This window comes from Bemisia tabaci, chromosome 1 (assembly GCF_918797505.1).
Source record: "Bemisia tabaci chromosome 1, PGI_BMITA_v3".
Classification (NCBI taxonomy): domain Eukaryota; kingdom Metazoa; phylum Arthropoda; class Insecta; order Hemiptera; family Aleyrodidae; genus Bemisia; species Bemisia tabaci.
Window position 1 is genome coordinate 41,476,147 of NC_092793.1, and position 27,388 is coordinate 41,503,534.

Consider the following 27,388-nt stretch of genomic DNA (forward strand, 5'->3'; position numbering starts at 1 on the left):
CTAACATGCTTAGTCTAGGTATGGTCGAATATTTAGATAATCGAATATTCGATATTCGAATTATCGGCACCGAGATAATCACATCACATTCGAATATTCGCTTCCGAAGTATTCGCAATCGCAAATTCGAATATTTGAAAAATCGCATCAATAATCGCATTCTAATTCGATAACCGTCCATCCCTATCGTCAATCTCGTTATTAATTACAACTAGTCCACAACTCCGCTCGGGAATGACTGACGGTCATAGTTAAAAGTGTCATTTATCTCTCACGGTACATAAAAAATCAAAAATCGAAGCAATAATCGAAAATATATTCGAATATTCGCTTCCGAAGTATTCGCAATCGCAAGATTCGAATTCTCAAATAATCACAATAATCGCATTCGAAAAGTTTCGAATATTCGAATAATCGCATTCGAATTCGATATTCGTCCATCCCTCGCTTAGTCAGAGTAAAATTAAATGATAATCGCTTTACACACGCAATATTTCTTCGGGATCTTGTAGTAGGGTGTCAGCACCACCTATCCAGCCAGAAAGATTCAAAGAAAAGGCGCAATGACGTCAGTTATGAAGCTTTCCCAGTTAGCAAGATCGAGCTCCATCGCCGATTCTAGCGGTGGACGGTGCCAAAGCGGAATCGCTTATCCACATAGAGGAGCGGCAGTGTAGCTAGAGATATTCACCCGTTTGTATGTGGATACCCCTCGTCGGACTCGGAGTCCAGGCGCCGCTACTCGCGGCATCCGGAGCGGCTTTGTAGCGCTGACGCAAGCGGCCCTCGCGCGGCGTCACGCAGCGCGTTCCTAGCGGCAGTTCTGACTGATAATGAAATTTATTCGGGGTTTTTATTTCTTTTACAAAACATCGGATCTTCAGGAAATAGATCTATATCTCAAGAGAATATAATTAAATTTTGAGGCTAAAAAGCTCAAAAATAAAATGTCAAAAATACCTCTGAAAAAATTTCACAATCCATGAAATTTTTTCTTGTATATTTTTCACTTTATTCCTCAGTTTTTTAGCTTCAAAATTTCAGAAATCAGGCACTCTAGAGATGTAGATGTACTTCCTGTGGATCCGATTTTTTTTAAAGTAACCCCAAAAGAAAACTTAATTTTTTTAAAAGAAAACTTATAGTAAAGACCTATACTTATAATGTACTTATATCAAAGTGTTTTCGGTAGGTACACAAAACACACCAAGTCAAAGTTATTAACCAGAGTTATTTTCCATATTACCTCGAAAATCTATTTTTCGAGGAGACAAATTGCCTCTTGGATGAATTCGATATGTCGCTAATAAAACTTTTTATATTGAAATACTAATTATATGTGATTGCAGGAACGTTAACAAAAATTCTCATAATTCTTTCCCCTATGGCTAACTAGATTTATTCTCAACAATGTAACAAAGGAGAACATTTAAAGTCAAGAAAAAAAGAAGAAAAGAAAAAAACTCAGATGTATACCAACAAAGATATTTTATTATCATTATATCATTCCAAATAGACTCGTTTCTAAATTTAAGATGTACATTGATGATGTACAAGATGATCTTTTCTCTAGGGCAAACTAGAGATTTAAGAGAAAATTTTATTACCTAGTTCAGTTTTTTCATTAATTAAAAAAGTTGATTTATGGAACACATTGCACAAGTAATAAGCATAATTTGTATGAAAATAAGAAATTCTGGAGACTAGCCATATCTTAAAACATTGGTTTTGATAACTTATTATTCTTCTACAACCCTGTTGATAAGAGTCTCCCCTCGGAATTGGCACTATTAAGTAGATGTAAGAATTATTATCGATAAAATTGGAAAGCGGACGAAAGAACAGTATTAATTACTTTAGCCGTATTTGATGGAGCCTCAACATACGTCCAGAATAGGATGCTGCAAATACTTTCTATAAAATCTCATCGAAGCTGACAATGAATCTTCACCACTTTCTCAAGGAAAATATAACTTTTGCCACTTTATCATCAGATGTCGTTCCGAGGATATATCCTTCATTCCTCACAAAGACATTGAAAGACATTCAACTCCATATATTGTTGAAAATCCTGACATCGAAGGATGCATGTCATTGAAAATCCTAAAACATGTCGTTAGGAATTCTAGGATGATGAATGACATTAAACGGCGCATGTCATTGGTCATCCTACGATTATGGATGACACATGTCATTGGTCATCCTAGGATAATCAATGACACTGAAAGACACATGTGGCTGGTAGCACAAAGGGAGCATGTTTGCCATAGAGAACCCTGCAAAGATGAATGAAGTTTGATGTAGAAAATGTATACCAAGGTATTGATTGATGCGCCACATCTAGTCCGAATAACTCCACGCTTACTCCAGTAACTCTTCATTAGTCACCGGTGTAAAGTATCGTGAGATTTTGACTGCGAGACCCTCAGTTTTGGGGGGATGGAGGTACACAATGTCTTTAATTTAAGCTTAATAAGTTGTAATGATAAATCATGACATTCAGATCCACTTAAATGATGCCGACAAATACAGCTAGATCACTAAAAAGTATGACAGAAAATATTCAAGGCTTTGAACTACATAAAATCAAAATTTTCAGGTAATATACAGCACAAATATGTAACTCAGACTTGAGAGGGCATCAAACTTGCTGAGATGATGTTTCATGATGAGCATCAAAAGAAACTGCTTTCTACAGTTTATCAAAGTCCTTCTGTGTTGAAAGAGTATGCGTTAAGAAATTATATAAAAAAAGACTCGCCAAATATAAAGTTCTTCTTCAAAACTTAAATTCAGAACAGTTTGGTTTTACCTACTGATTCAGATATTTAGGCATTTCCAACACTGAACTTAAGTACACTTTTCTTCTTCGTTTGAAAAAATTAATATCTGGACAAATCAAACTTTGAAAGTCACTGTTTATGATTATTTAAGTTGCCTACACTAAATCTTCCTTGATATCAATGTTGTTTGAAGCACTAAATGATGAATTTTGAGGTGATTTGATTTTGCTGCTAACTCTCTACCAATGATTGCTCAGATACAGGATGGGCAATCAGATCATAGAATATTAGCCGCTTGGAAATTCCAGAATACTTGGAAATAAATCTGAGTGCAGATGCTCGTCTGGAGTGAGGCCACTGAAAAATAGATGGAGAAAATGACATTACACATTAGCTTCACACCTAATAAACCCAACTTATGTTTAGTTCTTATACATTTACTCTGTTAAACGAATCAGCGATTGTTGTCATTTAAATATTGAATACTTCAGAACTAACGCATAAAAGTTCTGTGAAAATCACCATTTCATTTCCGTTGACCTCTGAGAGACTCCGCAACCCCTTGAGGTATGTTATTGTGAACAAATACTCCACACCTCACAAGGACCACCCAGCGGATGAAACCAAAATCAATTACTCATTGAGTTCAGCTTATCTCATCCGAGATAGGTTACAATGGACAAGGACAATTCCAACCCTGAGCACAGATGAAAGTACCTAGCGGAGAAGAAGTGAGATGCAGTCTGAAACTCATTGATTAAGTATATACGTCGACAACTCATAAGCAAGCTCACTGCTCGAGTGCTTACACGAGTCTACAAGATATAAGCCAGTGGTACCTTGCATTAGCCAAGTAAGATTCGAATAGACTACAATCACGAGAATTTTGGCTTATTAAGCTGAATTGTGTTCTTGCCGCATTAGTAGTTCAACGTCTGGAGGACAACTGAGGATCAGCTGTCCTGCACTCTCGCAAGGAAATATGTTGAATTCAAACAAACAGAGCATGGTACAAAGTGGTAGGGAGGTTAGCTCTGAAAAGGAAAACTAACTTTCGTCCCTCAGCGAAATAACTAACTAAGAGATAAATACTTCGGCTTTGTTTCTTGCACGTCCGGCAGAATTAAACACCGGTAAAGAAAATGAAAACGCAATAAAAACATGGGGAAAATACTTACTTTAACAAGTGGACTTTACAATCAATTCCAAGCGCTCACGACTCAAATCACAACTGATCAACTGAATCCTGAATCACAACTAACAACAACTTGCCTGTTGAAGGACGCGCGACGCGCGCATCCAGACTCCTGCATTTCTCCGCAACTCCAAACGCACTATACACACGCGGCTAGATGCGCTCGCCTGGACTCGTTCCCGACTCATTTTCGTTCAACCGCTAGAGACGGTGGATGAACACCGTGAGAAGCGCGCTTATCAACTCAGTCTCCAATCTGCCGCTAGAGACTGTGGACGGAGACTGTAAGGAGCGCGCTTAGCAATGCCATCTTCAATCTACTGCTACATTTTGTGGATAACGCGAGTATTGGAGCGAGCTCCTGTACGGGCTAATGGATCCAAATGACGGAGCTCAATCTTGCTAACTGGGTTTATTTGTTTGTTTTATTGGCTTTTTTGACTTAATTTTTACTTAATTTTAGGGTAAGAAAAAATTTTAAAATCATGGGTGTCAATTCTCAAGTAATTTAAAGGAGGAATCAAATATTTTTGGTCCCACATTTCTTTAAGGTCTTGTCCGACAAGAATTACCACATTTGAGGTACTTTCAATGGTTGGAATGTATACTAGGCTTAAAATGGACCCTGGGTTTGCTTGAATTAAGTTGTTAAAGGTGATATAATGATGGGTAACAGATATGATTGGAAGAAATAAAAATTGCAGAATTATCGTTGAATTATTCGGAAAGTCATATCTGTACTTAAAAACATGACTTGCGCCACCACTGATCCGTATGAAGCGCCCACAAATTCGCAAGGAAATTGGCCCTAACATCTTAGGAAACCCGTCGAACGTCGTTTCTCGGCCACAAGATCCCTCCAGCAATCCCGCATTCAGTATAATCGTTTTCTTGTCAAAGTATGCCAATGAATCGATCCCGAACATGAATAATTTTTCTCGATCCACAATTTAATAAAAGTCAAGGATCCCATTGATGACAGCTTGGCGGAAAAATCAAAATTCTTCAGTTTTAAAATAGGTACTCTAGAATTTTAGGTTCCGTAGTTAGGTAAATGATGCAAAGAGTTCATGCAAGGAATTTGTAGGTACCTCAATTTGAGTAATCTGTACCCCGGCGATGGAGCATGAATGGCCAATACGTGACCATAACCGTCATAAATTACTAGAAACAGCAATTTTTGGGACCGTGAAGTCTCGGAGCAACTCGGCACCGGAAAAATTCGATTCCTCAGTCAAAATTATCCGACGACCAGGAGATCGCTGTCATTTTGGTGTCATACTTGGAAATGGACGAAATTTTCAAAATCGACAGAACTTTTCATCCTGATTCCGAAGATCGAGTTCTGCCGGGTCGGACCCGTTGCAGTCAGCCGCAATAGGGCTCTAAAGTCGCCAAAAACGCGGAACAAATGTTTCATCTAGAAATGAGGCAGAATTCACTTTTCCAATAGAACTTTTCACCCTGATCCCGCAAACCGAGGCTCGCAAGACCGGAGCTAGGGCATTTTATCCTGAGTTTTAAAATCAAATTTCAACCAAAAACCAAAAAAGTTTATCGAATTAGCGGCCGGGTATGTTCAAAACGGCCGAAAATGGCACCTCAGCTCTTGCCGATGGGTTCGCTTGAAACTCGATATCTGTGGGTATTCTGACGGTAGAACAATGAATTTGAATTTAGATTTGACAATAATTGGCCTTTTAGAGCTTTCCATCCATTTGAAAAAGATTGTTTATTTTTTTTTATAAGTCTATTGTCGAATCGGTTTTTTGGTGCCAAAATACCTTCAGGTCGCGAGTTTTACTCAATTCCATCGGCGAAAAAGGAGGTTTCTATTAACCCAAGTAGCATTTTTCAACGGAAAAATCGCGATTTTATCGCCGATAAAGTCGCGATTATCCTCGATTTTATCGGCGATAAAATCGCTAGGATCATCAACATTTGAGCGATTATCCTCGATCTTTTCGCGATTTTATTGCGATTTTATCGGCCCGAAAAAATTGCGATTTTATCGCGATAAGATCGAGGATGATCGCTCAGATGTTGATGATCCTAGCGATTGATAAAATCGCCAAAAAAAGGGGTTAAAGTTGTCAGCCGATTGCCGATAGGTTCAGCCGTCAGGTCCTTTGACGAAGACGAGCGTAAAATCCCCGGAGCCTCCGCGGGGATTCGAACCCCAATCGCTACGGTGGAAGGCCAGCACATTGTCACTATGCTATGACCGCTATATGACTTGCGTGTGCGAATTGAAGCCTCTTATACATGGATCGGCGCTTCGCAACCTCACAACTTATGTCTTTGCGTTGACTGACACCGATTTTTCATTGGATTTTTTTTTTTTTTTTTTTTTTTTTTTTTTTTTTTTTTTTTTAATTTTCCCTCTGTATTTTATTTCATACCTTGAAATACGGTTGGTAAAATAAGGTTCTATTGGTAATCTCATCATTCTGTCTCTGTAAAATTACCAATAATAGTGAGATGGCAAAGTTACCGATGGACCTTGGGAAAAACGCCAATAGTTTTTATCGACTGTGGTAGAATTACCGAGATAAAATGGTAAAGTTACCGGGGATTGATTACCAATAAAAGTGGCATTCTTACCTGAAAAAATCAGTAAAAATACCGGTTTTCAGGTAAGCTTACCAGTCTGTCTTTGTAACATTATACTAATAATTGATAAAAAAAAATGAGATGGTTAAGTTACCAACGGATCTCGGTAAAAACGGCGGCGGCGGAATAGAAACATCTTTCATATGCGTCATTCATGCGTTAATGAAAAATTGCAATTTATTGCAATTTTATCTCTATAAAATCGCGTTCGATAATATCGCGATTTTGTTGCAATTTATCGCGATTTTTCTCCCGATAATATTGCAATAAATCGCGACGTCGATAAAATCGCGATACATTCTCCAATTAAATCGCAATTTATCGCGATCACTGCTACTTGGGAAACAGTCATTTTGAGTTTCGACAGCCTGCCATTTTGAAATGGCTGGAGATATTGACGTCAAGTTTACCCGAAGATTTTTCATTTTCAAAGTTCTTCCGAACGAGTATCTATCTATTTTAAATAAATTGAGGTCCGCCCCCCCCCCCTCTTCGAAATGAATTTTATCATTATTTTCAGCTGGTTTATGACCCCCTGGTTATGTTATGGAAAGCCTCAGAGATTGAATGAAAATTCGCCTGCTGCAGGAGTGCTCTGAAGGTGGCAAACATGCCGAAAGAATGTTTCATTTCTTCAAAGTAGGTAAGGTTTACCAAGTTTTTTCAATGAAATAATACCCATTGATTCCAAAAATGGTTGCCTTAAAAATGTAGCATCCATGGAATATCTATCTGCCAGAAACACTCAACAATCCAGTTGCATTACCTGATCGCGAAACTCTCTCTGATTCCACACGAAAATATTTACTAAGTGTTCGTACATCGGAAATATTTGGCATTTCCGGTTATATCAGTGTTGCTGTTGATCGCCGAAAACACCTTTGATTGCGCATGAAAGTCCTAGTGGGTGTCATTCACCGAGGGATTTCACATCTAACTAACAGGAAGTGCGTGATATGTTCTAAAGAGTCTGGCAAGGGAAATATAATTCCTTTAAAACTAGATAGTGTACAGAAAGTAAATAAAATCAGAAGTATCCGGAAAAAGTATATAGTCTGAAGTATAGAATTGTAGAAATCCCCGAAAGTTTAAATGATAATATTGGCTACGTAGGTACCACATTAAATGCTATTTCTTCCTTATATACCAAAACAAACTAGGAATAGTAGATTTAATAAGATTAAGTAAGTCCATACTAAAATCTACCACGATTATGATACCGGTATCGAAGCACTTTTTGTCTTTAGAGGCAACTGCTGACAGTAAGCTAAAACCAATACACCACGGTATGCATTAGCAGACAAGTCTAGGGATATAACTTTACATCTAAGACGTGAAAAGCACTGAAAGATATTCTTTGCATCATTACGGGAGAGCCTTCCTGCGGCTGAAAGCTACAGTTTAGGTCTTGCAGACCCCGATTCTCGGAATCAGAATGAAAAGTTCTATTGGAAAAGTGAGTTCTGCAACATTGCCGAATGGTTAGGTACCTATGTTTCCTTTTTCTTTATCGGGTTGCACTTGTATCATTGTAGGTACTAACATGTCTTTTTCATCCGATGTCAATTTTTCTTCGGCTGTCAACTTTAATCACTATGGCCATTTCGGTCGTATCAGCCATCATCAGGTGAATTACAAAGTAAAACGTAGAACGAAAATTAAAACGAAAACAGAAGCTAAAACGGTATCTTACCGGCCAGTTTCGCGACGCGCCGCCGGAGATATGCACTAATGTTTTAGCTTCTATGTTCGTTTTCATTTTTGTTCTACGTTTTAATTTGTAATTCGCCTGATGATGGCTGATACAGCCAAAATGACTGTGGTGACTTAGGGTAGGTGGGGGCAAAAAACCGCACTTTTCCGTTGTGGACGTCTGTCGACCGCCATACTGCATGAAAATTTCGGAAATGTGGTAAAATATCGAAATTATAGACCCTTAGGCACAAAATGGCACATTTTCCAGAATTTTAAAGCATTTCCGTTTTCACGATTTTTTTTAAAGAAAATTCGGAAATGCTTTCAAAATTCTGTAAAGTGTGCCATTTCGTGCCTAAGGGTCCATAGTTGATATTTTACCACATTCCCGAAACTTTCATGCGATACGGCGGCCGACAGACGTCCGAGACGGAAAAGTGTGGCCTTTTGCCCACACCTACCGTGCATTTTAGGATCTTTGGTAATTGTTAATTATAATTAGTAAAATGTGTAGTAAAAGATTTAGTATTACTAGTATTAGTTATTAGACTAAGTATTGGTGGTATTTTAGTGAAGGCCGCATCCGGCCTCTTGCCTCATCGGACCTGCGGCTTTTTGCCCCATTTGAAGACGTAGGAAAATATAACCTCAAAATTCAAATCCAAGGCCATTAGCCTAAACGTGGCTGCGGGATATTCAAACTAGAGTCCCTTTATACCCAGAGTTAAGACAACTCACTTTTGGTTGGGCCAGGGTTGGGCTGAAAGTGGCCTAAAAAAAATCCAATTCTGATTGGTTCTCGCTCATGGAGGCCGAAACGAGTGCACCAAGATGGCGGTACCTCGAATGTCAACAAGAATAATGAAAATATTACCTAATTGTGGTTTATCAAGAGTAAATTGTCATTGCCATCGGTCCAAAATGAAAATAGATTAAGAAATTATTCACAAACCAATCTCATTTTCTTTTTAATTGATCAATTTGTTGATGTTGTTGTTTTTGTGTGACAGACATCGCAGGATTCCTGATCCTTATCCCTCAATATCGTTCGTTTGGGTGCACTCGTTTCGGCCTCCATGGCCAGCCAAGGCCGGCTGCCAGTCAGCTGATAATCGAGTTGTCTTAACTCTGGGTATAAAGGGACTCTAATTCAAACCATCCTTATCATTGTTTGAGCTACAGCTCGTTCTAATTCTTTTATCAACTACAGAACTTGAAATTAACCAAAATAAAACTGGAAAAATAGACTTTTGTTCACGAAAAATTAACTCTCATCATATTTCCGTGGCAATCATGGTGGGTACTATTTCGTTTTTCGTCGATGTGAATTTTTCTTCGTTTGTCAACTCAGAGTAGGTCCCAAGTAGCAGTGATCGCGATAAATTGCGATTTAATTGGAGAATGTATCGCGATTTTATCGACGTTGCGATTTATTGCAATATTATCGGGAGAAAAATCGCGATAAATTGCAACAAAATCGCGATATTATCGAACGCGATTTTATAGAGATAAAATTGCAATAAATTGCAATTTTTCATTAACGCATGAATGACGCATATGAAAGATGTTTCTATTCCGCCGCCGCCGTTTTTACCGAGATCCGTTGGTAACTTAACCATCTCATTTTTTTTTATCAATTATTAGTATAATGTTACAAAGACAGACTGGTAAGCTTACCTGAAAACCGGTATTTTTACTGATTTTTTCAGGTAAGAATGCCACTTTTATTGGTAATCAATCCCCGGTAACTTTACCATTTTATCCCGGTAATTCTACCACAGTCGATAAAAACTATTGGCGTTTTTCCCAAGGTCCATCGGTAACTTTGCCATCTCACTATTATTGGTAATTTTACAGAGACAGAATGATGAGATTACCAATAGAACCTTATTTTACCAACCGTATTTCAAGGTATGAAATAAAATACAGAGGGAAAAAAAAAAAAAAAAAAAAAAAAAAAAAAAAAAAAAAAAAATCCAATGAAAAATCGGTGTCAGTCAACGCAAAGACATAAGTTGTGAGGTTGCGAAGCGCCGATCCATGTATAAGAGGCTTCAATTCGCACACGCAAGTCATATAGCGGTCATAGCATAGTGACAATGTGCTGGCCTTCCACCGTAGCGATTGGGGTTCGAATCCCCGCGGAGGCTCCGGGGATTTTACGCTCGTCTTCGTCAAAGGACCTGACGGCTGAACCTAACGGCAATCGGCTGACAACTTTAACCCCTTTTTTTTGGCGATTTTATCAATCGCTAGGATTATCAACATCTGAGCGATCATCCTCGATCTTATCGCGATAAAATCGCAATTTTTTCGGGCCGATAAAATCGCAATAAAATCGCGAAAAGATCGAGGATAATCGCTCAAATGTTGATGATCCTAGCGATTTTATCGCCGATAAAATCGAGGATAATCGCGACTTTATCGGCGATAAAATCGCGATTTTTCCGTTGAAAAATGCTACTTGGGACGTGGGGGCAAAAGGCCGCACCCCAGTTTTTTCCGAGGATTGTTCAGGTTGGCACCGGGACTGTGTCAGTTATGATGGTGCCTAGTGGTGGTGTGGTTGTGTTGACGAAGATTTGGACCGAACGGACGATTTCCCTCGGAAATATGATGAGAGTTAATTTTTCGTGAATCCGTCCATCGCTTGCCCACATAGCACAGAATCTTATGTCAATACTGATACATATTGTTGGATGTTGACATGATATCATCAACACTAATGCAGTATGATATTAAGATTGTCGGTTAAAAGGTATACCGCGTCAGCATGAATATAACACTGATACCTTCAATATATCAAACAACAGTATTGAGTCAATGCTGACGAGGTAAAGAAAAAATAACACGAAAAGAAATTAACACGAAAAAATGAAAAAAAAATATAGGAATTTTAAGAAAAAGAAGCCTAAGAAAACACGGTGTTAATCAAAGTTATGATGAAAGTCGAGCCGCGCACTGATGCTATGCATGCTATAACAGCCTTAACAGGCGTGATTTTAACCCGGAACACCATCAGCTCCTTGTGGCTCAATGGCAGAATACTGGGCTAGGAATTCCGCGGTTCGGGTTCAAATCCACCTGAGGGCGTCCGGGTATTTTACGCTACTAAACGTCGCAGGACATCAAGTAAGCGGTTTATAATATTCAATACTTGTATACTTGTGTAATTCATGTTTCAAATGTAATACATGTGTAGTACTATGAAAATGACGGTCATCGTCTGAACTTTCATATCTACTTGACAGAGTGCGCTGAGTGTACAGACGTGTCATTGTTAAGGTAGTAACGCATACATATTGTCGGTGTCCTGCAGTGTTCTGATGACCTTGTCATAACCCTGATTTCCATATGAAATCAACCTTTTCGGCCAATACTGTAACAATATTTTGACAGCTCCAAATCAGTAACTAATAAATACTGGCATAGTCTTGATATAATATTAAATCAGGATACATCAGCATTTTATAAATACTGACACTACTGACGTGTCAGTACTATTGTAGTATTATATCAATATTCTGTGCTATGTGGGTGGTATGCTTCTACACGAAGCTGACCTTTTTCAATTGTCAAGGTTTTGCATTTATCCATTCCGAAGCTCATGCATATATCTATTGAGTACCCTTTGACTATGTCTAGTAGGTGTTTTAGCTGTTTAGCGGTTGCAGCGTATACCTTGATATCATCAACATACATCAGATGCGTCAGATTTGCTTCAATGCACCTCTCACCCAACCTCTTCCTTTGATTTTGAATCTGTAGCCTGTGGCGTTTAGCATCGATGATAGAGGGTTTAGAGCAAGGCAGAACCATAAGGGGCTCAGAGCGTCACCTTGGAAGATTCCGCAGTTTATTAAGATTTTTTCGGATGTAACCTGCAGGTCGCCGATTGTCAAATGAAGTGTGGTGTTCCATTTTGTTATTGCGCGTCGTAGGAAGTTGATTATAATTGGGTTGATTTTGTATAATTTGAGAGTATGAAGAAGCCAGGAATGCGGCACACTGTCAAAGGCTTTGCGATAGTCTATATAGGCCATGTGGAGGTTGCGGGTTCTTTTGTACGCTTGCCGTAATACCACAGAGTCGATGATTAGCTGTTCTTTGCAACCCATGTGATTTTTGCGGCATCCTTTTTGTTGTTCGGTCATTATTTTGTTTACCTCGACGTGTTTGCTGATCTTGTTAGCTATATATGCTATTATAATCTTGTACAGCGTTGGTAGGCAAGTTAATGGCCTATATTAAGAGGGATCTTGCGTATTCTTACTTTCCGGTTTCAAGAACGTGATTCCTTGGGTTAGGAATTGCGGGATTTCCGATTCTCCACTTATCACCCTTGTGACTTGGTCTGCAAGGAGTTGGGGCAGGGTGGTAAACTGCTTGTACCAGAAATTCTGCATTGGATCTACTCCCGGGTGTTTCCAGTTGTGTAAATTCTTGACTACTTCATTCAGTTCGATGATATTGAGTTTGACTGCCTCGTCCTCCATCTTCTTTCTCCAGGCTTCTTTCGTAGGTAGCTCCTTGGCTGTTTCGTCTACTCTATTAGGCTCTTGTAGAATAGCTTCTCATTAGTGTTGAAAAGGTAATTGGTAATTTGCCATCTTCTTTTATGCGGTACAGCCATTTTGTACGGATAATTTCAATAGATTTAGGGGGATCTACAATGTTCCATGTGTTATTTATTTCTAAGCTAAGAAGTTCTTCGTCCATCGCATTTTGTCATTCTGAAATTTGAGGGCTTGACATAGCTTGTTGGTATGTTTCAGGTATGGTTATTTGATAGTTGTTTGCAAAAATTGGATCTTCAATAAGTCAAGGGGGGGGGGGGGGGTTAATTTGACGTTTTGGTGCATTACGTGGAGGTATGTGGGGTGTTACGGGGTTGACATTTGAGATAGGTTGGTTTACAGGTTGGTCTTGAATCAGTTGATCAACATGATCAAGAATAGGTTTAGTATTTCCTTTTTCAGTTATCCTAAAAATTACAGCTTTTGCTCCTGAATTATTACGACAATTATACTCACCAGAATTGTTCTTTGTTTTGATACTGTTTTCTGGATCTTCAATGAATTTAACATTTCGAGTTACAATGATTTTGTTCCCTACCAAAATTCTGTATCCTATGTCTGAGTACTCGATAATAAGTATGCCTCGTTGAGTACGTGATCCAAGTTTTGATAAGCTCCGTTTTGATTCTGGAATAAGGATAAATGCAACACTTTCACAGATTTTAAGGTTTGAAAAATCAGGTTTTTTATTAAAAAAACAATTTTTAAGGAGTTTTTTTTTTTTTATGTCTGTGTTTGTTGAGGCTCGATTACCTAAAAACCTAGCTGTTAGTACCGATTCAGGTCAGAAGCTTTCATGGATTTGAGCTTCTTTTAATAGACATCTTGTTCTGCTCATAATGGTTCTATTGAAGCGTTCTGAAACGCCGTTCAGTTGGTGAGTACTTATATGGTAGACATGGATTAAACCAAATGCTACGATTTTTTAAAAATGTTTGGAATTTATGACTCTTATACTCTTTATCATTATCACATCGTAATTCCTGAATTTTAAAACCGGTTAAGTTTTCTACAAGATTTACATTGGTATTGAAACAGTCTAACACTTCATGTTTAGTTTTCATTACAAATACAAAAGCAAATTAGGTAAAGTCATCAATAAATGAGATAAAGTATCTTTCATCACGAAAACCAGGTGGATTAATACGGCCATTGATACCACTGTGTACTATTTCGAGAACTTGATTTCCCCTTGTTCGATTATTACTAAATTTTGGTCTGGTGAATTATTTACTTTCAAGACAAGTTTCACATTCTAGACTGTGAGGTTCTAATTTATCAGGAATTCCATTTGCTAATTTGTAGTTGACTATGGTGTTTAAATCATTAAAGTTTATATGCCCTAAGATGTTATGCCATTTTTCACTTTGGGTTAGCGAAGCATTTACTTCAATAGGTTTTTGCATCATTTTGTTAAGTTGAACAGTGCAAAACATTTTGAAAACATTTTCACTAAGTTTGGCAATACATTTGACTTCATCATTACTGTTGTAAACAGCAAATTTTTTGTGAAAAGCTACGCTGAGGTCTATGACAGGGAATGATAAGAGCATACTGCGAAGATTTGAGAGAAAAATCATAAGAAGGATTTTTAGAGCCATCAAAGAAAACGGAGAATGGAGAATTCGAAACAACGGCGAAATTGACAAGATACTGGAACAAGGAGGTATAGTTCGATTCATTAAATCGCAAAGAATTCAATGGCTAGGACACATTAGCAGAATGGAGGAGGAAAGACTGCCGAAGAGAATCATGAAAGCCAAAGTTCCATCGAAGAGAAAGAGAGGAAGGCCAGGGCTAAGGCCTTGTCTCGACGGCGCAACTGTTGAGGGAATTAGGTGCAACTGCAGCGAGTTTGTTGCACCAACCGAAATTCCCTGTCTCGACGCTCACGCATGTGTTCCTGGAACTTTTAGGCGGGAATATTTAAACAATATTAATTTTTCTAGGTTAAACGATGTCAATTGAGATAATTGAACTGATAATTATGAACGGGAGGTGAATATTTTGCGTTATGTCGACCAGGTATAAAACAAAAAAACAATAACGTAACTCAGATATGGATAAAAAGAAAATATATTCGATAAAATTTTATTTTCCTGCTGTAGTGATATGCTACAAACGAAAATATAAAATTGAAACTGAAACGTGTACAAATATTTTTAAAAAATAACCGTTCCGAATGAAATAAAACACCCGTAATAAACTCCCGCTTCACGTGTAACCAGCATTTATCAATTCAAAACACGAAGGTAAACATCGGTTGAGGTTCCAGGTTTCTGACATTGAAAGTTTCACTTATAAGTGAAACATTTTTGAGAAACTTGCTTCCTTCAACAGTTGCGCCAATTTCCCTCAACAGTTGCGCCGTCGAGACAAGGCCTAAGATGGCAAGATGAGGTAGAAAAAGATCTTAGAGTTATGAAATTGATAGGATGGAGGGAAAAGACCCTGGACAAAGTAAGATGGAGACGTCGTCTTGGAGGCCAAAGCCCACCGCGGGTTGTAGCGCCATTAGTAAGTAAGTAATCCTCGTAGCTCGGTACCAACAAGTCAAAATTTAAAAAATAAACTATCATATATTTGAAATCAAAATTTTATACTCTAAAAAATTAATAAGAACCATGGGGTTTTCACTGAATGCAGTAGAATTACGCAAAATGGGGAACACGCTGACGAAGTCAACGATCAATTTTCACGTAATTTTAGACGGCCGCCATTTTGTTTTAAGCAATTTTGACTGTGTTCCCGAGGGGGGCTAATGGTAAAATTTGTTTACGGACTATAGAAATGTTTTGGAGTAATTTAAAATAAAGGAGAAGTTTGTGCTAATTTGACGAAGGTATACACTCTACTACAGACATGGACTAATGGAATTTTAGAAAGTACGGAACGCGTAGATTTGACAGCGTCCGATGGTACGACTGCGACGCCATATTGAATACTTAGGTATTTGCTTTCTGTCCTGAGAGTGGATCTTGTCAATTTCTTGTTATTTTTTCGTTTTCTTAGTTAAGTTTTTCATTATTTTGAGTTTTATCAATTTTTAAATTCATCTGCTACCTTACTGCAGCTACCAGATCTGCCAGAAGGAACCTCATTTTGAACTGCACGGCAAAGACGGTACGACTTGCGACGTCACTCAATGGCCTATATTTTCAGTGCTGCCTCCTCCCTTTGTCCGTACCTGTAGTAGAGTGTAGGTACCTTGTAGTTTGACCAAGGTTAGGCCCTTTTTCTGGCTAAATTGACTGGATTACTAGAACGGAGGTAATGTTTTCAGAAATTAGAAAAATAATTGATTCATAAAGATACTTTGTTTTCTCTTGCTGCTGATCAAAATTAAATTTGTAACGCTAGTAATTAAAAGTGTATTCGGAGTTGAATAGTGCACCTCTATCGAGTGGTCTTTTGTTTCAGGATGCGAGTCGAGGAGACCAGAATGAGATAAGATAATGGCTCCCCTCAGCGGCCTCCTGAAGAAGCACCCATTACTTGTAATTCGCTCTGGTAGGTAATCGATTACTATTTCGCATGTACCTACCTACATGATTTTTCTTTTCCGCCTTTTTTGACTCAAAAGTATAAGTTGGGAAGAGAGAGGAGATGAAGGGAAGATAAAGTGCCCGGCTAGCAGAAGGTCATTCGTGCCCTCATATAACTGTCCCATGGGGTATTTTGGTACCTAATAAATCCCCACCTCGAATTGACCCGGGATTTTACCCGACGGGAAAAGCCCACCTGGATTTGGCCCGACGGGAAAAGCCCACCTGGATTTGGCCCGGGATTTTACCCCCTCGGAAAGATGGATACCCCATGGGGGAAAACACCGGTCAAAGTCCAGATTGGAATCTAAATTACAAAACTCCTCTGCATATAGTTGTCTCATAGGATCATAACAGGCCTCTACTATTGTTTTTGGCGTCGAGAAGTAGTTGAGAGTGTTCGAGATTCCTCGAAAGTTAGGAAGTTAACAGGGGATCGGTTTTAAATGTTTAATTTTAATTTAGATGTGTTCCCCTGTGTTTCCAGGGGAATGACAGGGGATCCCCTGTGCTCCCAGGGGAAAGGGCAGGATACCCCTATGCTCCCACGGGAAAGGGCAGGATACCCCTGTGCTTACATGGGAGTCTAAGATCTTCAGTCCCGTCCCTCCGTCCCCGCGCGTCTGGCAGCTATAAGGTTCGGTTGGCGGACTTCCGGCTTCTCGGTTGTTCTTTTTTTTATTTATTGTTTAAATCAATTTTATTTAATTTAATTTATTTATTTTCCCACACTTTTGAAGTGCCTCACAGCCGAGAGATGCTTTGGAGCTAAAAAAATTGTACAAACTACTACTATAATTTTCACACTACTACATTCACTACTACTATTTACTAACGCATTTTCTTTTATTCAGTTATTAGAATATATATTATTTTATTCATCTGTGTTAATATATTTTATTTTATTTATTTATTTTACTTTATTTTATTTTATTTCATTGACTTATTTTAATTTATTTTATTTCATTCATTTATTTTAAATTATTTTATTTCATTTATTTATTTTAATATATTTTATTCTATTTATTTATGTTAATCTATTTTATTTTACCTTATTTACTTATTTTAATATATTCTATGTAATTTTATTTAGTAATACATTAATATGACTTTATATCATATATTTATTCATTTTTAATAATAATAATAATGGTATTTCATTTCATTAAATTATGGATATTTCTTCATTTTCATAACTATATTTCGTCTGATTCGATTTACGTGTTAATCACTTCTTTCCTTCCAAAAATGTTTCTACTTTTTCTAAAATTATGTTTTTTTTAAACTGCATAGTTCACAAGAATATCATTGCTTTCAATCATAGAATTAGAATCATAGAATTAGCACTTGGGATGTTTTTGCATGCTAAATTATCCTTAACGAACACGTGAGCCTTTGGAGTTCCACGGCAGCGGCATGCGGCACTCGGGCGAACAAGGATAAGGTAAGCAACGTAGGGAGTAGTTAGTATTTTGATAGGAGACCGTTTGGGAATGACCTCGGCGCAGATAATTGCATAGTGACTGAGAATTCCTTACTTACCCACAGAATGCCTCGGCAATAAAACTAACTAATTTTTGTATATAATCTTTAAACTTTTTCCTTCATGACGGTGGTACTCGGGACGGCATTTTGGGCACGGAACGGGGAGCTTCTCAGGGGAGCCAGTCCCTTGCCCAAAATTACCTGGGTGAAATTCCCAGGGGAGTCATTCCCCTGCCCAAAATTACCTAAGTGAAATTCCCAGGGGAAATTTTTAGCAGGGAATCTGTGGTCTTACGCGTATGGGGGACTGTATTGTCACAGGTTTCGCAATCTTGCGGACCCCAGCTGGTAGCCCCTGCCTCAAGGGGGTGGGTAGACACCCGCCCGGCAATGGTTCGTTGCAGCAACGTTGTAGCAACGTCGCAAAAAAATCGAGTAGCGTTTCTGGCAAACGTTGTCACAACGTTGAGAAGACGTTACTTTTGTCCGTGGAGCGTAACGTTTGAAAGCAACGTTGTCGCAACGTTTCAAGATAACGTTGTCACAACGTTGCTACAAACTTGCGACATCGTACACTGAAAAAAAAAATTATTTTGAGTGATTTATTTAAGGCCTACTCCACATTTGTACTCTTGGAATTCAATGCGGACTGCAGAGTGTGATCTGCGTGATCTACGACTCGAGATCGGTGCTCTTTACATGGTCCCAGGTCTAGGTCCCACCATAAGGGAGAACGCAATAGTGTATTTTTCCTTCAGAAATACATTAAAAAGATCACGGCTCAGAGAGCCCGGGGGACTATGATTTATTCTACAGTGGAATACCGAAACATCAGCGTGCACAACAGGGTGTCGCAATTCTGATCCGCAAAAAATTTCGACAAAATATCATGAACTGGGAGGCCATCAAAGCTCGCATGATTAAGATGAACCTAACAATGCACGGTCACAGATTCACTGTTTTGGGAGTATACGGGGTCAATGATGATGCTACCATTGCACTTAAGGATCAGTTTTTTGAAGAACTGGACGAGGAGGTAGTGAAGGTAGGACCTGATAGAGAAGTCCTTGTGTTGGGAGATCTAAATGGAAGAACGGGATCCCGGGTGAACGGTAAAATCGTCGGCTCGTTTGGTGAAGTTACGGTGAACAACAACGGAAGCCGCATTATCGACGTTTGCGAGCAGAGGGCTATTTAAAGTATTAAATGGGTTCTACCAACACAAGGTTATTCACAAATATACTTGGTCCAACCTACCCGCGGCTTAAGATCCATCATTGACTACGTGCTCGTTAAACAGGTAAGAAACCTGAAGATCTAGCAGGTAAGAGTATGTAGAGGACTCTCCTGTGATAGTGACCACTATTTCCTCTGACCGGATGTAGCCTTTCCCGCTCGGGTGTCGCAGAACGATCGAGGCGACAATCAACAACCGGAGTGACAACGCGTAGGCACATCAAGTATAACATCGATATCTTGCAGCATCCAAGTGTCAAGGCTCTGTATGCAAAGCGCCTGCATGAAAAGTTAGGAGATACCTGCAATGGCAGTACGGAAGAGCGGTATGGTTTATCAAGAATTGCGTTCACTCGGCGGCAGCGGAGGCCCTGGGGGTTTCTGATCAAAAAAATGATAACAAAAAACCGCACTGGTGGGATGCGGAGGTAGAGGAGGAAATGAACGTGAAAATGAATAGGTATCATCAGTTTCTCTCTTCGCAAAGGATGATCAAATCATGTAGGTACAGAAAGGCTCAAGCAAGAGTCCGTCGGGTAATTACGCGGAAGAAGAATGAGTCTTGGGAAGAAAGCTGTATGAAGATAAATACCTACCTTGGAGGCCGGAAAAGTATGGAAGGCTGAAAAGTGATCAAAGGGTTGCGACGAAATAAAATGCGCGATATCATAGGTGGGTGAATTCAAATAAAGCGTCTAATTTGGTGTCCCGAGCTGTTTTAATCGTCATAATCTGAGAAAAATGGGCAGATCAAATTTTTTTCTCACTTTCCACACTATTTTTGATTATTACATGCTTTTTTCCACTTTATTTTGACTGAAATACAAATTTAGGAGAACTTTGAATGTGCAAATTGCCTACATTTGTCCCAAATTTGCGTGTCCCCCGTGCCTGGTTCTTGATTTTAAATCGATGTTGCAGCATAACTAGAGTGATTATTTAAGGAAACTTTATCGGAGATGATAGGTAATGGTTTTGAATTGGAGAAAAAAATATGTCAATTTCTTTTTTGCTCCATCAACAACTTTTTCACGCGCTAGAATCATTGTCCCGAGCAACAGTCAGCAACAGTCAGGAGAGACATGGCAACGATGTAATAAGCTCTAAATGATTACCGTAATGTTGAGGTTTTTTCCAAAAACGACTTTTTTTGTTTCGATTGAATAGTTCACACGTCGCAGATGGCAAAAATTCTGAAATTCGCAAATTTTTGTGCAAGATTAACGTCATTAATGATGCCAAACAGAATGCTATACTCGATAACTAACAGGGCGTCAAGCATACACACACACACTAATATCAGCTCGTAAAATATTTCCGAAGTGTGCGTTAGGGAAAATTTTCTCTTATTCCGATCCTCTAGGACGTGTTACTAAATATTCCGTGAAAAAAAACATCAAAATTGTCTTTATTGTTAGAGATAAGCTTAAAAAACAGCTTATTTCATCCTGTCCCGTTCCATCCTGTCCCATATGTTTCCATCCTGTCCCAGTGTCCCAGTTTAATGGGACAGAGTGGAAAACTGTTACAACTGAGACTTGCTTGTTTAAGCCCTGTAGGCGCTCTTTTCTACCGATTTAAGTGAAACTTGGAACCCGGGGGTATTTTTCAATGGGGAACTCGAATTTTTAGTCGAATTTTGAAAATTCGAAAATCCAAGATGGCGGACATGACCTAAAATGCTATCGCAGCGCCTAATCAACTGAGACTTGTTTGTTTAAGCCCTGTAGGCGCTCTTTTTGACAGATTTAAGTGAAACTTGGTACATCGGGGTATTTTTTGATGGGGAACTCGAATTTTTAGTCGAATTTTCAAAATTCGAAAATCCAAGATGGCGGACATGGCTTAAAATGCTATCTCAGCGCCTAATCAATCGATTTACGCGAAACTTGGTACCCGGGGTATTTTTGAATGGGAAACTCGAATTTTTAGTCGAATTTTCAAAATTCGAAAATCCAAGATGGCGGACATGGCTTAAAATGCTATCTCAGCGCCTAATCAATCGATTTAAGCGAAACTTGGTACCGGGGGTACTTTTGAATGGGAAACTTGAATTTTTAGTCGAATTTTCAAAATTCGAAAATCCAAGATGGCGGACGTGGCCTAAAATGCTATCTCAGAGCCTAATCAATCGATTTACGCGAAACTTGGTACCCGCGGGTATTTTAGAATGGGGAACTCGAATTTTAGCCAAGATTCGAAAATCTAAGATGGTGGCCGTGGCTTAAAACACTATCTCGGTGACTAATTAATTGATTTTAATGAAACTGGACCGGAAAACCATGGTGTAAGGAAAAGAAAGGAAATTTTAATACGGGTGCAACAGGGTTTCTTATGTATCTTAGGCTACGAAATCGAAAAATTCCTGGGTTTTTTCCATCTTGCACAGATTCTCCCGGAAAATTGACTCTTCTGGGGGGTCCCTCTCTGACGGGGCCGTGTCTGTAATGAGAGAATTCGCCAGGTGAATATATATATATATATATATTCGCTCTACAACGCGCTCTGGCGTTCTACGACACCCAAACGCCACATATGCCTGTCTTCCCAGAGGTTATCGGGCAACTGACACAGCAACATCTTTTCGTCAACCTCCTGCCGCCAACCCTTTACGGGACGTCCCGGTCGTCTCTTCCCAGTTGGTACCCAATCCAAAACTTGTTTGGGCAACCTCTCCTCCGACATTCTTTGCACATGTCCATACCAGCATAACTGCCTGGACATGACGTCGTGCACGATACGTTTTTCAACCTTCATCACCTGGCGAATTCTCTCATTACGGACACGGCCCCGTCTCGAAATGCCGGCAGATCGTCGCTAAATATCCAAATCAGTTACCCTCAACATTTCTTGTGTTCTTTTCGTCAAAGGCCACACTTCACTACCATAGAACACGATACTTTTAACGATGGCGTCATATATCCGGTCCTTGCGTTTGCCTTTGAAATGTTCTGATCCCAAAGCACCCCGTTCAGCATCGCGATGGCTCTCCTGCCCTGGATGATCCTGTCCTTGATTGCTCTATCCATCCTTCCATCCTGATCAAGCCAGACACCGAGATACTTGTACTCATCACACTCTTCGATGCGCCGTCCATCCTCAAGCTCTATGCTTTGCCGTTGATGCGCTGCTCCCACGACCAGCTTCTCTGTCTTGGACACACTAACATCCATGCCCCATTTCCGATATTCTTCGACCAACTTCCGCGTCATGTAATCAGCATCTTCTTCATCTTGAGCTACAACGATCTGGTCATTGGCAAAGCATAGAGTATAAAGGAGACTCTTCGTACTATAAGGAAACTACTATACTATAAGGACTTTATAAGCCCATCAAGGAGTGGAACGCCCATTCCCGCAACCTTATTTTTCCATTCTTTTAACACGTGCTCTAGGTATACTTTAAATAGTGTTGGTGACAAACAACAGCCTTCTCTTAGCCCTTTTGTGACGAAGAAACCTCCGGACAACTCTCCACAAGATTTAACTCTTGCTATCGTCCCGTTATAAAATGATTTAATTGCCCCCACAAGTCCTTTGCTAAAACCCCTTTTTTCCAAGGCTTCCCAAAGATTCACCAACGGCACGCTGTCATAAGCTTTCTGAAGATCCACAAACACCAGGTGCAGCTCCTGGCTGACCGCCCTTTTCTTCTCGATAACCTGGGTAATGGTGAACAAATGGTTGACGGTTGACCTACCGGCTCTAAAACCAGCGTGTTCTTCGGCTTACTGGCCGCTCCAAACCTCTTCGACCTTTGCCTCGAGAATTTTACTGTAGACCTTGCTCAAGGTTCCTGTGACCGATATACCTCTGTAGTTATCGCAATCTTCCTTACTGCCTTTCTTATAACTGGGAGTAATCCAAGATTCCTTCCAATCCTTTCGTATTTCGGAACTATGCAAACAGTCTTGTATGAGTTTCCTTAGCGGTGTTCAAATAGTTTACCGGTGCCACATTTTATCAACTCCACCGGTATACCCCCAGGTCCAAGAGTTCTGCGAGTTTTCAATTCCGTCACAGCCTTCTCTACATTTTGGAGCTGGATCTCCACGTTGGAATCTTCTTTAGGGCTTATGACTCCGCCTTGAAACTCGGGTCGCCTCTCCGTTAATAAATCTCCAAAATAGCCCTCCATCTTGTCAATTGGTATCGGAGATACCTGGGTGAATTCAAATAAGGGTCAAATTCCAGGTTCTATTTCCTCCCAAAATTTTTTTGTGAATTTTTGGGCAAACCAAACTTTATTTTGACTATATTTACGTGTAGACTTAGGAAATATAGCTCGTCGAGCTTAATAGTTGGGCTTAAACCGAATTTCCACCGTCAAGAGTATCACTACCCAAAATTTGCCGTAATTTCGCCTGATTTCCCAAATTTTCATCTCAGAGGTGACATATAATACTTTTAATTAAAAACTGACCACAACTGTCATAAAAGCATCGTCGAGCACTAAATTAAAACATAATTGAAAACATGTAACCCTTTCATATCTTGCAGAACCAAAAAAATTGAGAAAAAATTCATCCGTCATGAAAGATATCTGGAGCTCATTCTGCTTGTCTTTTAGACAGTTCCGTCTGTTAATCAAAATGCGCCCTGTCTTCCTTTAACACGAGAAGAAGCTTTTATTTCTTGGAATATTACAATACAAAATGAATCAAAACCACCGAATTTTAAAACCTCGAGTGGGCGTGTACCCGCTAAAGTGGAGATAAAGCCAGGAAAATTTTGAGGACTTACATTAACATAACAATTACACCGGTCAATTTTTTTTTTTTTTTTTTTTTTTTTTGATTTTCCGAAAATTTGCCAATGGTTTCGGAGTAGATTTTTGGCGCTGATTCTGAAGAACACCTCCATTTACCTATATCAGTGCGATTTATCCTGGGAGAGTTCGGAATTTTTCCGGAAAAATCGGAATTTTCCTTAAAAATCTAGCTTCCCAGAAGAGTCAATTTTCCGGGAGAATCTGTGCAAGATGGAAAAAACCCAGGAATTTTTCGATTTCGTAGCCTAAGATACATAAGAAACCCTGTTGCACCCGTATTAAAATTTCCTTTCTTTTCCTTACACCATGGTTTTCCGGTCCAGTTTCATTAAAATCAATTAATTAGTCACCGAGATAGTGTTTTAAGCCACGGCCACCATCTTAGATTTTCGAATCTTGGCTAAAATTCGAGTTCCCCATTCTAAAATACCCGCGGGTACCAAGTTTCGCGTAAATCGATTAATTAGGCTCTGAGATAGCATTTTAGGCCACGTCCGCCATCTTGGATTTTCGAATTTTGAAAATTCGACTAAAAATTCGAGTTTCCCATTCAAAAATACCCCCGGGTACCAAGTTTCGCGTAAATCGATTGATTAGGCGCTGAGATAGCATTTTAAGCCATGTCCGCCATCTTGGATTTTCGAATTTTGAAAATTCGACTAAAAATTCGAGTTCCCCATCAAAAAATACCCCGATGTACCAAGTTTCACTTAAATCTGTCAAAAAGAGCGCCTACAGGGCTTAAACAAACAAGTCTCAGTTGATTAGGCGCTGCGATAGCATTTTAGGTCATGTCCGCCATCTTGGATTTTCGAATTTTCAAAATTCGACTAAAAATTCGAGTTCCCCATTGAAAAATACCCCCGGGTTCCAAGTTTCACTTAAATCGGTAGAAAAGAGCGCCTACAGGGCTTAAACAAGCAAGTCTCAGTTGTAACAGTTTTCCACTCTGTCCCATTAAACTGGGACACTGGGACAGGATGGAAACATATGGGACAGGATGGAACGGGACAGGATGAAATAAGCTGTTTTTTAAGCTTATCTCTAACAATAAAGACAATTTTGATGTTTTTTTTCACGGAATATTTAGTAACACGTCCTAGAGGATCGGAATAAGAGAAAATTTTCCCTAACGCACACTTCGGAAATATTTTACGAGCTGATATTAGTGTGTGTGTGTATGCTTGACGCCCTGTTAGTTATCGAGTATAGCATTCTGTTTGGCATCATTAATGACGTTAATCTTGCACAAAAATTTGCGAATTTCAGAATTGGCCACTTCTTAGTGTTTTTTCTTCATATATATATAGTCTTGCCCGGTAGGTATGCTAAATTAACGTTTCCTCTAGAAATGATAAGTCAAATCAAAACGCTCAGACATACAGAAAAATGGCCGAACTGTTCGCCCAAACGGCCGTAGCTCGTCGATTTCCATCTGAAATGAACTATTCGCAACGCTATGTCGCCAGCATGAGGTTCAAGTTCACTGCGCGGCCGAAGGGGCGCGCCAGAGGGTGGTTTTCGCACCTAGAATGCCTTTTGCGGCCTTTCGGCTAAAGATACCTACAGCCAATCAGACGATATTTTTGGCCGTAGGACCTTCAACTGGTAATTTCCGTGAGGAATCGATTATGTTACTGCCGAATAAGTACCAATCCTTAGACTTCCACCCTTTAGGGCGTTTCAGAGACCTCTAAAAAAAATTTAAATTTTTTCTTTCTGAAGGATTTTTGACCCATCGTAGCATATCTTGAGCGAACTATACCTTACCTTTTTTCAAATTTCAAAAATAAGTGCTTACCCTGGCGGTGAAGCAGGGTGCGGAACTTCCATAAGCGGCGTCAACATAAATCAAGGGCACCGTGTCGTACAGACTTACGGAACCATAAAAAGATAATCAATTGAGCCCCAATGGTTCTTTGTTCAACGAATGTTGACTTTCCTAGCATCCAAGAAATTTAAAAAAAAATTTAAAATGTTTTCTTTCCGAATGATTCTTGATTTGGCACATCTTGGCATAACTTGAGCGTACTGTTCCTTGACTTTTTTCTGTACCTATGTATGTTTAAGTCGCTTTTACGGTGCGCTAGGGCGCTCTGCGACGCCTACCTGCCACAGGAATCTGTTATGGTAGAGATCCTCCAGAAGCTGGCATCTCTCCATTTTTTGACGGATGCCCCCTACCCAGCGTTTGGCTGGACGCTCTATCCGACGCACAGTGGTTCCTCCTTATGAGGAAAGTGGCAAGAACCTCATAACCATGAGTAAAATTAACAAATATGGATATTAACATTTCTGTATCCTCAGGTACCTGCATTAGTCAATTCTTTTTCTTTTCTTCTTCTTTTTTTCTTTTCTTATTCTTTTTTTCTTTTTTTTTAAAGAGTTTATTCAATGTGATCTTCTTTAAAAAAAACATACGCAATCTCTATACAATAAGACTTAATGTGATAAAAACATAAAACAGGGTATTACGTTATTCCCTTAGGAGGTAAGAGGATGAGGTGAAATGAAAGGGTGATAATGCGATGAAACTTAACCTAGGTAGGTGTGTTACGGCTAATGCCAAAGGAGACTTTGCACCCAGCAACCAATGAATCCTCTGAACTTTATACTTACACTCATCACGTTTCACTTAATATGAGGTTTCCACTTTAACTTAACATTTAAATTAAGTCCTAAATATCGAGCTAAATCAGAAAGAGGGATAATGTCTTGACCAAATGTGAGGAAAAGATTACCATTAATTACACGATTAGAGAAACTATTAAAATAAACTTATTTGCATTCATTACAATGTCTTTTTCGGCGCACCAGTCTTTAATAATATTTAAACCCTCTTGTAGGACCACTAATGCCACCTCCTGCTCATCATGTGAGGATAGGTAGGCAGTATCGTCAGCGTACTTTGGTAGAATTGAGTAACTTATAGGGCGGGGGATGTCTGATGTGAATAGTAGATATAAGAACGGACCCGGTACAGAGCCCTGGGGAACCCCCGCGAGGATGGGGAAGCTCTCAGAAAGCTCTTCCCCAACCCTAACTCTAAATGCACGATCAGTGAGGTATGACTTTATAAGACGCGGGCATGGTATGCGGGCAGGTTCCGACCAAGCATTGAAACCAATATCTTATGTGAGACTCTGTCAAACGCTTGAGCAACGTCAAGAAACACTGCCGCGCAATATTCGCCTTTCTCAAGGGCCTTTTCTATAAAATTGGTGACTCTATGTAGTTGCTCAACCGTGGCATGTTTTTTGAGGAAACCAAACTAGTGCGGTGGAATAACTTTCTTGGCGTTTGCGCCTTTGAGCAAGCGCTCAATGTAGAGTCGTTCGAAAAGTTTATCTATTGTTGAGAGAAGTGATATGGGCCTATAAGAAGATGGCTGTGTACAGGGTTTATCCTTTTTATGAAATAAAATAATGATGGCCTCTTTAAACTGTTTGGGAATGTACTCTAGACGGATTACGGCATTAAAAATTTCAA

At 39.3% G+C, this 27,388-nt stretch overlaps 1 protein-coding gene and 1 long non-coding RNA gene across 5 annotated transcripts in view; one reads left to right on the plus strand and one right to left on the minus strand.

The window, feature by feature from the left end:
- The window catches only part of Shab (Shaker cognate b), a 327,591-nt gene that overhangs the window by 22,191 nt on the left and 278,012 nt on the right, over nt 1-27,388 (plus strand). For 3 of the 4 annotated variants that reach the window (XM_072306433.1, XM_072306436.1, XM_072306435.1), the window contains one exon: nt 16,284-16,373. The gene's annotated coding sequence lies outside the window, so the exon portion shown is untranslated. Of the gene's footprint in view, nt 1-16,283; nt 16,374-16,895; nt 17,046-27,388 lie in introns of all 4 variants that reach the window. The other variant, XM_072306434.1, reaches the window with a different exon arrangement.
- On the minus strand, nt 1,472-5,811 carry LOC140226050 (uncharacterized). Its single transcript, XR_011900867.1, has 2 exons — nt 3,962-5,811; nt 1,472-3,140 (listed from the first exon to the last, which is right to left on the minus strand). It is a non-coding gene; the product is annotated as an uncharacterized lncRNA (long non-coding RNA).